At 43.3% G+C, this 16,042-nt stretch overlaps 1 protein-coding gene across 1 annotated transcript in view; it reads right to left on the reverse strand.

Moving 5' to 3' along the window:
- Positions 1–16,042, reverse strand: part of TGFBI (transforming growth factor beta induced) — a 281,071-nt gene that overhangs the window by 238,673 nt on the left and 26,356 nt on the right. The gene's annotated exons all lie outside the window — the stretch shown is intronic.

Below are 16,042 nucleotides of genomic sequence, written 5' to 3' on the forward strand. Positions count from 1 at the left end.
CCACCCAAATTTTGCCTGACCACCACTCTCCATACATGCCATCCACCACTATGTCAATTACATTAATTTCTGCAATGTTTCATTCACACACACCCAAAGCACACTCATCCAACCACTCACACACATACACATTCATTCAGATAGCCAGCCACAAACACAACCATCAAAATATTCACATCATAAACACACATACATCTACACACATATACATCTACCCATCCACAGACACATATCCCTTCATCAGTATTTCCTTCCTTTATACACTTGCCGCAGATTTACACATCCCAAAGTTGTGCAAGCACCCAATCCATTTAACTAACAACACTTATCCATTCACTCACCTAACCGTCCAGCCTTCTACACATCAATAAATCTACTGACTCTTGCATCCATATATTTATCCTGGTGCATAAGATATCTCGGTGTTTGTTATCTCTGAGTTCCAGTCCTTGAATATTCATATGTCCTATATGTCAGTTGCTCTATGTGGATGAATACCTGTATTTATGAAGATTTCTGTAACGGATAAATATATGTCTGCTGTTCTTTGTGTACATGGTTGTCTGTAACATACTGTTTTCTTGATACAAATCTTTATAGATGTTTGTTTTGTGGGTCCCTGTATACAGTAAGTGTACGCATACTCTATGAAAAAAAATCAAACCATTTAGCTTTGTTAAATGTTCTTTTTGGCTCCTTCTGAAGTCTAATAGGTTATTTTTAAGTCTGGCACACCTTGAATACTAAAAGTGCTTTTTCGCCAAGTACATCCAGTTATATTTCTTTGTGTGGAGCTCATGGAAGGCTGAATTGGAAGAGTTTATTTTTGGTACAATTTTGCAAATAAATCTTAATTTGACTACCCCCATCCCCCCCACAAAAAGATTTTCCATTGTTTCCCTCTCCTGAGTGTGTATGCGTGTGAGTGCGTTCAAAGAAAACTTGACTTAAAGACACCAACAGAGTACGGTGGGGGTGTGAGGACAGCTGCAGTGTGAAGATAGCATTTGTCTGCTGTGGCAGTGTGTTTAACCATAGTGTTGCGAGCATCTGGTGGGATGTGGCAGGGGATGAAGTGGAGATAGGCAGTTGGGCTGGCATGAGGTGATATCTGGGGGGACACTGCCTTTGGCCCTCATTATGAGTGGCCCAGAGTGACATCATGGAAGGATATGACTCCTGGTCATCTTAACTTTCCTGGTTTCTTAGGCCCAGAGTTACTGGGTCTGCAAACTATGTACTTAATAACTCCAAACCAGAAAACAGTGGACCCAGGCGCAGTCCTTGAAACATGCATCTGCTGTGCCTGTTCCTTCCCAGTTTCCAACTGCACCTTGAGGGATCAGCAAATGTTCAATCCTCAACTTCTTAGCTTTCATATCTCCCCACTCCTTGCCACCCACACCACCGGCCTCTAATCAACACTTATTTATGTTAGCTATTCTACCCAGTCCTAATGAATATTACCCCAGGACACCCCCCACGCCGCACGGCTCGCCAGCTGAGGCCACAGGTTCACCCCTGTCCTTGGCACCCCCTCGCTACTGCTCGTTTTTTTCACTGCTATTGCCCTCAGTGTTCGTGCTTTGTTTTGTTATTTAATTTCTTTTCCTGTTATCGTTTATATTGTGGTATTCGTTATTATAGTACCCCTGGTGTCCCTCCCCGCTCCCCGCTTCCCGCCGTGGCTCCGCCCACTTTTCTTTCTGTACCCATTGGCCGCCCCGCTCCCGCCTCCCAGCTGCTCCTCCCTCCCACTTCGCCTCATATGGAGCCCGCACGCAAGCGCAGCGGTCACGCCCAGCGGGCGCGCCGATTGTGCGCCGAAGGCGCGCCAAAGGCAAGCCCATCTGCGCCCGTCCGTGCTGGACCGCGCCCAGCGCCAGGACCCCTGGCACCCGTCGATGCCAGCCCACGCGACGGACCTACGACGCCGCCACCCTCAACGCACTCAAACCCGACCGGAACCCCGCCTGCTACCGAGCCACCCCGAAACGCACCCACGGACCCTTCACCTGCCAAGCCTGCAAGTTCACCTGCCTCCGGACCAGCACCGCACCCAAAAGACCAGGCACCAGCAACAACCACCTCAAGTGCATCCTGCTCAACACCCGCTCCGTCCACAGACATGCCGTCGAACTCTGGAACTTGCTCGACACAACATCACCAGACGTCGCCTTCCTCACGGAAACCTGGATGAACGCCTCCTCAGCGCCCAACATCGCCATAGCCATCCCGGACGGATACAAGATCACCGGAGGGATCGCGTCAACCAGACCGGAGGAGGCATCGCCATCATCCACATCACGACCAACTCCGACGACACCTTCACCGCCGCCGAGCACCTCCACTTCCAGATACACACCGACCCCAAGACCACCCTCAGAGGCTCCCTCATCTACAGACCCCCGGGACCACGCACACAATTCAGCGAAGCCATCGCACACTTCATCAGCCCGTACGCCCTCACCTCCTCTGACTACATCCTCCTAGGGGACCTCAACTTCCACCTGGAGAACAACAAGGACAGCAACACCACCACCCTGCTGGACAACCTCGCCAACCTCGGATTCAAGCAACTGGTTAACCCCCCCACCCACTACGCCGGCCACACGCCTTCCTCGAGACAAACGGATCCCTCGACCCCTCACAGTCCGGTTTCCGAGCCAACCACAGCATCGAGACCGCCCTCATCGCAGCCACCGACGACATCAGATCCCTGCTCGACAATGGGGAAACAGCTGCTCTCATCCTCCTGGACTTCTCTGCAGCGTTCGACACTGTCTGCCACCGCACCCTAATACAGCGCCTCAGCAACATCGGTATCCAAGAGAAGGCACTGGAGTGGATCATCTCGTTCCTCGCCGGAAGAACCCAGAGAGTCCGCCTACCCCTGTTCAGATCCGCGGCCACCGAAGTCATATGCGGCGTACCATAAGGATCCTCACTGAGCCCCACCCTCTTCAACGTCTACATGAGCCCCCTCGCAGCCATCGCACGCCAACACAACCTGAACATCATCTCCTACGCTGATGACACCCAGCTGATCCTCTCCCTCACCAACGACCCTGCCACAGCCAGAGCCAACCTCCAGGAAGGAATGAAAGACGTCGCAGAGTGGATGAAGACCAGCCGCCTGAAACTGAACCGAGACAAGACGGAAGTCCTCATCCTGGGATCATCCCCCTCTGCCTGGGACGACTACTGGTGGCCCCCTGCCCTGGGCACCACCCCCAAGCCAACGGACAATGCACGAAACCTGGGCTTCATCCTGGACTCCTCCCTCTCGATGACCAGACAAGTCAACGCCGTCTCGTCATCCTGCTTCAACACCCTGCGCATGCTCCGTAAGATCTTCCGATGGATCCCCTCCGAAACCAGGAATACGGTCACCCAGGCGCTCGTCACCACCCCACTAGACTACGGGAACACCCTCTACGTGGGAACCACTGCCAAACTACAGAAAAGACTCCAGCGCATACAGAACGCCTCCGCACGACTCATCCTGGACATCCCCCGCCGCAACCACATCTCCGTCCACCTGAGAGACCTGCACTGGCTCCCCGTCAGCAAGAGGATCACGTTCAGACTCCTCACCCACGCACACAAGGCTCTCCACGACCTGGGCCCCAAGTACCTCAACAACTGCCTCTCCTTCTACACGCCCACCCGCCAGCTGCGATCGACCAGCCTCGCCCTCGCCACCATACCACGCATTCGCAGAGCCACCGCCAGAGGAAGATCCTTCTCCTACCTGGCGGCCAAGACGTGGAACTCCCTCCCCATCCACCTACGGCTGACCCAGGACCATCTCTCCTTCAGGAAGCAACTCAAGACCTGGCTTTTCGAACAGTAACGGACCCCTCCCCCCCAGCGCCTTGAGACCCTTCCGGGTGAGTAGCGCGCTATATAAATTTGTTTGATTGATTGATTGATTGATATATGATATGAGAAGCTGATTTTACATGTATCATTAAATGTAGGTGAAACAGAAAGTGTCAAGTGACGAGAAGAGATTTGGAAAAAATTGCTGCAAGTCCAATTTCTACCACATGCCCTTTGTGCAGTGACAAATTTGGATCTATGGTTAAAATACAGATTGTAATCTTACTCTTTCGTATATTTGCTGAAAACATATTCGCCAAACACTGTTTGTGTTATCGAATGAGGAGTACTGAAGGATGCCCCACTTTTAAATGTTGCCATTTTGTCTCTTATTACTGCACAAATGTACATAGTTGTTTGGTTCAGCTGCACTGTTTATTGTAATAGTTATTTTTGAATTTGCCTATGACGTTATTCCCCATCAACAGATTTCTACTAATTTTGGCACTCATCTGATGCAAATAACGTCTGGGATGCCATTCTGGTTTGTTTCGTGCAGTTCTGTTTAGGGGATAAAAGTTAAGGGAAAGGTCAAAACATGTGTTTTCCTGTTTTGCTCCAATTGAAACTTTGCTCAGTAGCTGCACATATTTATGCTCAACTTGGCATGAATATAGAATGTTACTCAGAAAGCTTTCTTTTTGCAATGTTGTGTAGATCTCTTCAGCAGTTTCTGAGATGTCAGCATAAGAAAAAAAGGTATTGGGTTAGCCTGACACTTATATGTATCGTGACAGTTGAAGAAGCATTTGTTGATTGGCTTAAAAACTTAGCATTTCTGGAAACATAGGCATCAGATACTTAGGAGCCAATTTTAAAACTGCATTTTGTATTAAATCAGTAGCACTATAATATTATTAATGATGTATTACAAAATGTTATTCACTAACCAACATGCAAAGTCTACACCTCCGCCTCTTCTATGTTTATGTAAGTAAATGTCATCCCGGCTGCGGAGATCTCCACACACTAGGTATACATTTTACATGGAGGGGCAAGAGGAAGTGGCTAGTAAATGGGGAACACTTATGACAAAGTTGAGGGGTAAAGGGAGGAGAACTGAGAAGTAATTGTAGGGATAGACAAGGTAGTAACGAAAGACATTCACCCACCCAAAAATAGAGCAAGTCCATTCCTATTCACAAAACGCTGTTCTATAATATTCACAGCGATAAAAGATCCAAAACAGTCATAAATGTACTAGAACTCAGCACTGAAGTAAGTCCAGCGCCACCCATTGCCATTCATAGATACTACAAAACTCTCCTATGGGTAATAATGGTGATATGGACTTAAGTAAAACCCTATAGGAAAATAACTAATTCCATTTTTATTTGAAGAATACATCTATCTATCTATCTATCTATCTATCTATCTATCTATCTATCTATCTATCTATCTATCTATCTATCTATCTATCTATCTATCTATCTATCTATCTATCTATCTATCTATCCATCCATCTATCTATCCTATATATATATATATATATATATATAGACTCCCAATTGCCTGAAGCTTCAGGAGGCACACGACAGTCCTCTGCCCTCCGGGTTTGTTTGTCAGCGCCTTTCGCCACCTCGCTCCATTCTGTCTTGCCCGACGCGTTTCAGGGAACTCCTCCCATCATCAGGGGCTGCCTTCAAAAAACACTCGTAATGGCATCATTGGTTTGCGGCTCATTTATATTCAAATCTCCTGGTAAGCGTCTGCTGACAAGCTACGTCATACCGTCATTTATGGGATTTGTAGTCCGCTTGGTGTGCCTTGATTAATTATCACTTTTAAGTAAAGTCGAATGTTCGTTGATAATCAGGCATATTAGTTAGCCTATAGTAGGCTGCTTCCGTGGTTCCGTGCGCTGTGTCATTTACTTAGAGTTCTGTGCTCAACCTCCAAACTGTTTGGAAGCGTCCGCCTCACTCCGCTGTGAAGGGTCATATTCACGGCAGTTGATGGTGCTCTCCCCACGGCCCAGGCGGCCGTGCTGTAACATAGACTCCCAATTGCCTGAAGCTTCAGGAGGCACACGACAGTCCTCTGCCCTCCGGGTTTGTTTGTCAGCGCCTTTCGCCACCTCGCTCCATTCTGTCTTGCCCAACGCGTTTCAGGGAACTCCTCCCATCATCAGGGGCTGCCTTAAAAAAACACTCGTAATGGCATCACTGGTTTGCGGCTCATTTATATTCAAATCTCCTGGTAAGCGTCTGCTGACAAGCTACGTCATACCGTCATTTATGGGATTTGTAGTCCGCTTGGTGTGCCTTGATTAATTATCACTTTTAAGTAAAGTCGAATGTTCGTTGATAATCAGGCATATTAGTTAGCCTATAGTAGGCTGCTTCCGTGGTTCCGTGCGCTGTGTCATTTACTTAGAGTTCTGTGCTCAACCTCCAAACTGTTTGGAAGCGTCCGCCTCACTCCGCTGTGAAGGGTCATATTCACGGCAGTTGATGGTGCTCTCCCCACGGCCCAGGCGGCCGTGCTGTAACATAGACTCCCAATTGCCTGAAGCTTCAGGAGGCACACGACAGTCCTCTGCCCTCCGGGTTTGTTTGTCAGCGCCTTTCGCCACCTCGCTCCATTCTGTCTTGCCCGACGCGTTTCAGGGAACTCCTCCCATCATCAGGGGCTGCCTTCAAAAAACACTCGTAATGGCATCACTGGTTTGCAGCTCATTTATATTCAAATCTCCTGGTAAGCGTCTGCTGACAAGCTACGTCATACCGTCATTTATGGGATTTGTAGTCCGCTTGGTGTGCCTTGATTAATTATCACTTTTAAGTAAAGTCGAATGTTCGTTGATAATCAGGCATATTAGTTAGCCTATAGTAGGCTGCTTCCGTGGTTCCGTGCGCTGTGTCATTTACTTAGAGTTCTGTGCTCAACCTCCAAACTGTTTGGAAGCGTCCGCCTCCCTCCGCTGTGAAGGGTCATAGCGGAGGGACTGGTAGCCCGATGTGCCTTTGCTAGATCTCAATATATGTGCTCCAGTGGATTTTGAGAAATTAACGTTCAAAAAAAGATATATATCTGTAACAGCGCTCCGCTTCGCGTAACGGAGGTTTGCGAAGCTGATTGGTCATTCTGTCACTGGGCTATAGTTGGGCTACATATGGCTGATATTTGGGCTACATTTGTTTTTTTGTGTGTCTGGCGGCCATCTTTGGGCTACATTGGGCTACATTGGGCTTCATTGGGCTACATTCGGCTAATTAGCAAATAGCTCATCGCAAACTAGGAATGGTAAAGAATCGCTATTTATTCCTTAAAGTTCGCTATTTAGGAAATGCAAAAAACTTTGATGATACATATGGCGGTTCATCTCTAACAAGATAAGAAGCATAGGGATACATTTATGATGACTGGCGCATCACCAGGGATGTGTTAGTCATTCTGTGCCGCTGTTCCGTCACCTATGGTGTGCTGCATTTACAATGCGGCGCATCATGGGGCAAAAACAGCACAGATGCGTGATGTATCTGTGCCGTAAAGGTGGCGCATTGCTGGAGTTGTATCGCAAGTGTGATGAAGCTCCAGCAAGGGTCGGGGGTGCCCCTGTCGCAGGGTTTCTGTTCTCACACAGAACTGTGGACAGAGGATTGGAACCTCGGCGAATGCATTGCTGGAGTTGTATCGCAAGTGTGATGAAGCTCCAGCAAGGGTCGGGGGTGCCCCTGTCGCAGGGTTTCTGTTCTCACACAGAACTGTGGACAGAGGATTGGAACCTCGGCGAATTAGGGTGTCCCAAAACTCACGTTAGTAATCAAAAACTCCTTAGCAAGCTAGGTACAGTGTCACATTGGATATAACAAACTCTCAATGTTTAGACAATCCAGAATATGAACTTATAGTACCTCAGGATACGTGGAACTCATGAACAGTCGGTCGTTATAGATTTCTTAGAAACCAGAACATGGAGTTAAGAAGAACAGATGTGTATTTGAAATGTTTATTTACTAATGCCGTCTTCTCAGGCGTAGTACCTTAGATAATAAAAGTACACATATTATCAGTAGCAAAATTACCAGCATAGTTACTAGTACATAAAAAGTGAATGGTGATAGTATGTTAACATGCTGTAAATGAATAAGAGTTAGCAACACTTATAAGCAGCCGCGGGCCGTGGAGGGAGTTACGGTGAGGCAGGGAGGCGGGGAGGGGGAGAAGCAGGGTGGAGAATACAAGTACACATATTATCAGTAGCAAAATTACCAGCATAGTTACTAGTACATAAAAAGCGAATGGTGACAGTATGTTAACATGCTGTAAATGAATAAGAGTTAGCAACACTTATAAGCAGCCGCGGGCCGTGGAGGGAGTTACGGTGGGGCAGGGAGGCGGGGAGGGGGAGGGGCAAGGTAGAGAGGGCTCCACCCTGCTTCTCCCCCTCCCCGCCTCCCTGCCCCATCGTAACTCCCTCCACGGCCCGCGGCTGCTTATATCTCACCCTCCCTAATACACATATTATATTATTTGCTAAGAAGGTCTCTTTGTGTTGGTTTAGGGCGTGCCCATACTTTAGTGTCTTAGATTTGAAGGAATCACATCAGCATACACCAGCTCTCTCTTCATGTGAACCGCATCAACTGTTGTGTATGTGTGTTCGGCAAAGCAATATAAAACCCGCCTCATGCCCAGAATTGGCAGAAGTTGCACTTATGTTATGAGTATGAAGTCGTGGAGATCAGACCTCATAACAATTCTGTATCGTGTTGTTCTTGAAACTTTAGCACTCGCTGTACAGATATAGTTTAACAAGTAAAGCAGATAGTAGACCAATAACATATTATTCTCATGTAAACCACGATGAACTACTAGGTGGAAAGCTAAAGCAACAACTAAGTGTCGTGTGCAGAAGTTGCAAAAAAGGAAAAATGCCGTTTAAACCGGTAATGAGCCCATGCTAACTTAACACGGTGTAAAGATATCCAGGACCTAGATGACACCTCCTCATGATCCGGAAACGAACTGAATAAGATAATAGAAGTGCCATCTCATGAGAGCAGATTGCAAGTTTATATGTGGACGGTCCGCAAGGTAAAGCATTAAAAACTAGGAAAATTTAATGCTAAAGAAAAATAAAACAGCCAAGTACTTTATCGAGTCTTAAGCCAATAGGCAAGGTAAATAATAAAAACTTGACAAATAAGTCAATGAATTGTCAATGAAATGCTAGTACTCAGCATATCAAACATGAAAAAGGTCTATGACATAACTGTGTATGCAAAATAAGCTGCAACAGCCTCCAATAGGAAGTCACCGTCTTCATCCAAAAACAGTTCAGCCATCCAATTTAAAAGCGGAAAAGAACATACGTGCTCTCCCAGCACCGGATCCTCTATCACCATCAGAGGACAGCTCGGTGGGTTTTCAAGAAAGCTCTGTTCCAAGAAAGACTGTGCTGCCGCCAGTAAATTCCAGGGACCAAGTAGTCCATGCATCAATGCCACAGCCATAATCCTTTCGCCAGGACAAACCAACTCGTGAGTAATGATAGGAGTCATCAGCTGATTAAAGTCGACGTCAGGAGAAACCGGTCCGCAGAGACACAAATCAATGGCCCAATCGAAATCACAGGTCAGGCAGTGAAATACAGGCTGGACACAGGTGAAGTAGGAGAATCGAAAAGATAATCCATATGCCGTGCTTAATATCGCCAACGGCATTGTGCCATAATATTCTAGCATGCGATTGCGGAACAGTGTCAGCAGCTGCAGGGTGGGAGGTTGCATAGGAGGGACATCCATATTTAAAAATTTAAAAAAGCACAAGAGCGTCCGCTGGTAATGCAAGTAAAAATGCCAATCCACGAACCAGAGTGCAGAAAATAGAATGAAAGGAAGCAGGGATGACTCCAAAGATTTTCTCAAATGAAGTCACGAGACCACTGGTAACAACTTTAAAAAAGTGCGCCAGGGACTTTGTGGAGGATGCGTTAAAGATAGTCGGAAACATGTTGCTGAAATTGAAAGGCAAATCTTAATTGAAAAGGGTGTGCACCTCTGTACGGGTGTTCGCTATGTGAAGTACGAAAGTTTCACGGGCCGAACTCAAGGCCACCTCTCTCTGAGACAAAAGAGCTCTTATTCTTGCCATGCCGTTGAAACGTGTCCCAAGGTTGGTATTTGTGGCCAGATTGAAAACTCCCTATGTTCATGTGTGGGAGGAAATAGAACATTTCTGCAGCAAATAACCCGTTCACTTACTGTTACGATAAAAGGAATACTTTTAATTAACTCAGAACAATCTTCATTATTGAGCATCAAATAACTACCATTTTCCAACAACTTGAACGTGGGGATGATAGCAGGAACTGGCATGCCTTGCAACACGCAAGCCATATTTGGTCGGTGTTTGTTGCATGAACCGTGTAACTGTATGTGCCTACACATTAGTGAATGATCTGGCGTCTCAGTGCATTCCTCTCCATTCAGATAAACTTCTTGATCATCTTTGAAACATCTGTATGTGTATGGAAGCGACCAGACCTCATGAAGAAAAGGACTACCTAAAGGTTCATAACGACCTATTGGTATATATTTCATACAATTTGAAAACTTATATAAAGCAAAAGGCAGCGTTATTAAACCGTGGATAAGGCATGTTGCCAAAAAACCCGCAATCCTCTGCTGATGATGTCACTGAGCATGTCATGAATGATGTAATATGTGACATCATCAGCAGTGGATTACGGGTAATGGTATCTCTAGTTTACTCCCTTATAGCTGTCTTTCTTTTAACATAAGTGTCTGTTTCCTTCCCTTATACTTACTGTTTTTGGTTCGCTTCCGGTTCGCGTACCGGCGAGCGAACTGGGAAGCGAACTAAGAGAAATAGAGGTTGGCACAGTTCCAAATATTGTACCAATTTTTTAATAACGGGGAGGTAGTTCTGAAAAGAACTTTTTTTTTTTTTTTCTGAACATTTTTTTACTGTTTTTGAATTTTTCGGAACAGTTTTATATTTTTTTGGGTTTTTCTTGGAGAGGGCAATGAAAACGATTCATTGTAAAGGGCTCAACAGGAGCAACAAAACAAAAAAAAGAAGTATTTATTATTTTGGGCGTTTCGGACAAACTTGCATATGATAGTCAATAGCTCTGTTGATCAGAGTGATGCTTTTTTCTCCGTAGGAAATGAATCCATCGCAAAATGCGCAGATGTGTTTTACATCACCAAATCTCATTTGTATATTTGGCACCATCTCCCTGCCCTCTGGTCCCGTTACTTCCGGTACAACAGATCTTCTGGCCATAATAGGGAGATTATCTAGGTCGTTCCGAAACTGTGCAGCACTGTAGTTGTTAGGATGCCACCTAGTCATATGGCGATGCATTGTGTAGTTTCCGAAACTGTATTTTTTGTCGGTCCCTCTGGACAGTCTATCTTGACATATAAGGCAAGTTACGTATCTTGCATTTACTTTTTTCTGACCTTTGGGAATTTAAAAAAATTGCCAAATGAAGTTTTCTTTCCGGTGAGACGTCCTGGGCTGCTCAGGCAAAAACTGCCTCTCTTCGTGCTCGTCCTCCTGTTCCTCTTCTTCTTCTTCTTGTTGAATTATAACTTGAGCAGGTGGTCCACTCTTCCTTGGATGTGGTGGAGGTGGTGGGGAAGCACCAGCTGAAGCTACTAAAGAAGCCATTGCTCAGTGATCACAAAGGGTCTTTCTCTCACAATGATGAAAGTCAGAGTGAGGAAAGAAGGAGGGATTTTCATCATTTGGGAAAAACAAGAGTTCTCAACCAATCAAAAGTGTTCATTTTAGATTATATGACCTAGTCTTACATCATTAGGAAACCAAAAGTGAAATGAACCAATGAAAAGTGTTATTACCAAGTCACATGACTTGCTGTGTTTACGTTAAGCGCTTTGCAGGGCCTCCCGGTTTGCTTCCAGAAACCTGCGCTTTGCGACTCGCTTCGCGTACCAGTTCGCTAACGTAGTACGTCATATGACATATCACGCGACAACGTGAAACGTCATGCGGACGGGAGGCGTCACGATGTTGTTTTGTAACGCGGCACTTGCGGTAAAGAAACGTTTACCGGCTCGCGGTCTATTTCGCGGCATCAAGGTCAGCTAACGGGAAGCTTCCCGATTTGCGAAGCGGGAACGAAGAAAAAAAAATATTTTAAAAAAATAATTATTCATAAACATATAAAATATATTTTTGGATTTAAAGAAGAATACATTTTACAGCTACAGATATTAGCTGTTAAAAAACCAATGAAATTCACAGAAAAAACCATAGGTTATGGACCATATATAGTTAGGAATTAGCATTTACAAAACCTTGAAAATTCACTGAAAAAACCATAGGTTATAGACCATATATAGTTAGGAATTAGCATTTACAAAACCTTGAAAATTCACTGAAAAAACCATAGGTTATAGACCATATATAGTTAGGAATTAGCATTTAAAAAACCTTATTTTACTCACACAAAACCATTGAAATTCCATATATAGTTAGTTGCACTAACTATATATCGCGCACCCGCAATCCACTGCTGATCATGTCACATATTACATCATTCATGACATGGTCAGTGACATCACTGATGACATCACTGATGACATCTCAAATGACATCACTGATGACATCACTGATGACATCTCATTTGACATCATTCTTGTGCTAATACGATAAACCTCTTCAGACTCTAATATAACCTTAGATACACTCAGTGTATACAGACACTCACACACTGCCACTCATCCATGGAGTTACTCACACACCCAGTCAGTCATGCAAAGAAACAATCTCACCTTCATTTCTTCAACTATACAGTTAAACACACCTTACTTATTGAAACATATACTAACACATATTTACTCTCTTATACAATCCCTGATACAAGTTCACAATGATCGATACAACCACTCACTCATTCAGTGGCTCTCATGCACAGTTATTTATATATGCCAACTCTCACATGTACTGTGTTTTACATATGTACTTACTATGACATGTAGCATTGAGATATCCATTCACTCATCAATACACTCATGCACACAGTCAACTGCCCATGTAGCTGTTTCCACATGCACTCTTGAACTCATACACCTAGTGAATAAACTGCTCACACATCTATGCATAGAGTCACACACCTTCCAGCCACCCCCACACAAACTCAATCTCCCATAGAAATACTTGGGCAACCAATTAATAACACATATAGCCTCTCGTATAGCTAATGATCAACACATGCAGCAGTTTACAGAACAACAGACATAATGATGCACAAATTAAGACAGTTTAGTCACTAACCCATGCATTCAGTGAGACACATTTAATCACTCACTCATACAGTCAGTCATGCACCTACTAAATCCTTCATCCAGACACTTATACATCCACTCAAGACATATTTTAACTTTACAGAAAAATACAGTCACTGGATGTTGTCATCAGTGATGTCATCAGTGATGTCATTTGAGATGTCATCAGTGATGTCATCAGTGATGTCACTGACCATGTCATGAATGATGTAATATGTGACATGATCAGCAGTGGATTGCGGGTGCGCGATATATAGTTAGTGCAACTAACTATATATGGAATTTCAATGGTTTTGTGTGAGTAAAATAAGGTTTTTTAAATGCTAATTCCTAACTATATATGGTCTATAACCTATGGTTTTTTCAGTGAATATATATATATATATGAAAGAAGCAGTCCCAATTCCGTCAAGTACGGCGGAATATGTAAGGTCTGGACCTCAAAGCTCTCACAAAATACAGCGAAAATATAGCCAGCCAAAGAATCACAACTCAAGATGAGTTAGCAGGGAGACGGTTTAATCCATAAGAGATGACGCGTTTCGCTCCACAAGGGAGCTTGTTCACATAGCGCGCCCAAAACACAGAGAAACTTAAATAGAGAAAATAAAAATAGGACAATACAAAAACAGTGTGTAAACGCCTTCTCTACAATACAGCATGAACATAGTGAAAAGACTACTTGAATTGACAAGTGTCAAAAGCAATTCATTAAGTGCAAAACAAACCACTATTTACAAGATCAATAAACTGCAAATGCATGGTAATGTAAGAAATGTGATCACAAAAAATCTATATATTGGTAGACACAAGATGTAAAAGTGCATTATTAGAAAATTAATGATAAATGCAATGTTCATCAAAATTCAAATCCTGTACATGAATATAATATCTCCAATAGACATATTATAGATCAAATAAATGTCAGGTAATAAAAATCAACAGAATAACGACATAGTGCCGTAAAGTCAACGAAAGTCATGAGTGTTCACCAAAGCATGATGGAACCTGCAAGACTCATAAGAGACCCTTGTGTCAAAAGATCAGCCTATAGAAGTGACCACATTATATAATAACATAGAGTAGTATTAACTGTGCAACAGAAATGTAGAAGCTGGACAAAAAGAAAAAGCTAAGAATATTTTAAACAAGAAATGAAAAAAAGATGTAAGAAAATAAGAGAAATATATATGCATGTATATATACAAAACACAAAACACAAACAGCCCCAAGGAGAGCGCACTTCACGTAGCAGGTGCTGGTGCAGAGGACGGGCTTGTCCTCATATTTTTTCTCTCACCAAAGGTTCCTTATGACAAGGAATCGTGAAAAACGAAAAATGTCATATCCTTAAATAAAATGGAATCATTTGAACACAAATAATGGACCAACGAACTGTAAAAACTATGAATCAAATAGAACAGATGAAGTAACCACCCCTTTTCTTTTGAAAAACTTGGTAACATGTAAATGGACTACGTATCCCACAATGCATCTTAAAGGGCAGGATTGGGAGCATTTATAAGTAAGAAAGTGATGAAGGACTCACATACTGTGAGAAAGACCTATTGTTTGGTTGAAACGCGTGGTGGTGGTGAGTGGTGTTTAACTGCACGGAATAAATCCTTGAAAAAATATACCCTGTTGGAGTGCGGTGTTTTCCTTGTCATAAGGAACCTTTGGTGAGAGAGAATATATATATATATATATATATATATATATATATATATATATATATATATATATATATATATATATATATATATATATATATATATATATATATATATATATATATATATATATATACACAGAGGAAAATAATTATTGTGTTTCATGTGAAAATCTGAAATGAGTTCTAGTGTTGATAGGAAAGTTGGAGGATAAAAAGCAAAAGAGATGGGTACTTTACCCCCAAGAAAATGAAAATTAATTACATGAAATAAAAGAAAACAAAGGAAAGTGTAAAAACAAATTTAGCAATATAAGTTAATATTGCTAAACATATGGTCTACATGTGGTTATTGGATATGTGATGTTACAACACATGCCATGACATCGCATGCCGTTGTAACGCCAAACTTTACCCCGACTTTCTGTCAGAGGGAGTGCTGGAAGTTGAAATAGATTAATTTTCTTTTCCAACTCCAGTGTGTGCAACAGTAGGGAAAGTGTTGGAGTTAAATCCAACACCTTCTACCCACTGCTGCACACCTTTTCCTTTGCAACGCCAAGCAATGTAACTGCATACGTTGTAATGATTGCATTGTAACGGCTGCTTCCCGTGGTATTATTCTCCAATAATTAGAAAAGTGGTTCTATAATGAACAGTACATTACCAGAATGTTAAGACTGGAGAAAGGTTGGAGATTGATTTTATTTGGGTGAGGGTTGAGAAAAAGGAGGCAAGCATCCCTTTAAATGGACACTCTGCACAATGAGAACTTGATGGCCCAGTAGAAAGCTTTTTGCTGAAACACATAGGCCGGACATTATGAGCATGGAGCACTTTTGAGAAATGAAATGAAAATAAGATAAAGAAATTTGTGGATTGGTAATTATAGTTTGGGAGTAGTTTCCATAAGAAGAGTATTTTTTCATTTGCCAATAACTTTGGCATCGTTTGGTGAATCCTCGTGAAATTTTCAAAATTATTTTGATGCTTACTTCAGCTGCTGTCTCGAACGTTTTGAGGTGATCTGTCAAGTGGGGGGGGGGCAAGAAAAAGAGGATCCCAAAATGCATTTTCCCTATTTTAATTTCCATAGGAAATTAAGACATTGCTACAGCTTGAACTGCTGAACCGAATTACACCAAATTTGGTAGAAAGGTAGATGTTGTGGAAGGGAATTTTTTGTGATTTGGTGTAA

Source organism: Lissotriton helveticus, chromosome 7 (genome assembly GCF_964261635.1).
Source record: "Lissotriton helveticus chromosome 7, aLisHel1.1, whole genome shotgun sequence".
Classification (NCBI taxonomy): Eukaryota; Metazoa; Chordata; class Amphibia; order Caudata; family Salamandridae; genus Lissotriton; species Lissotriton helveticus.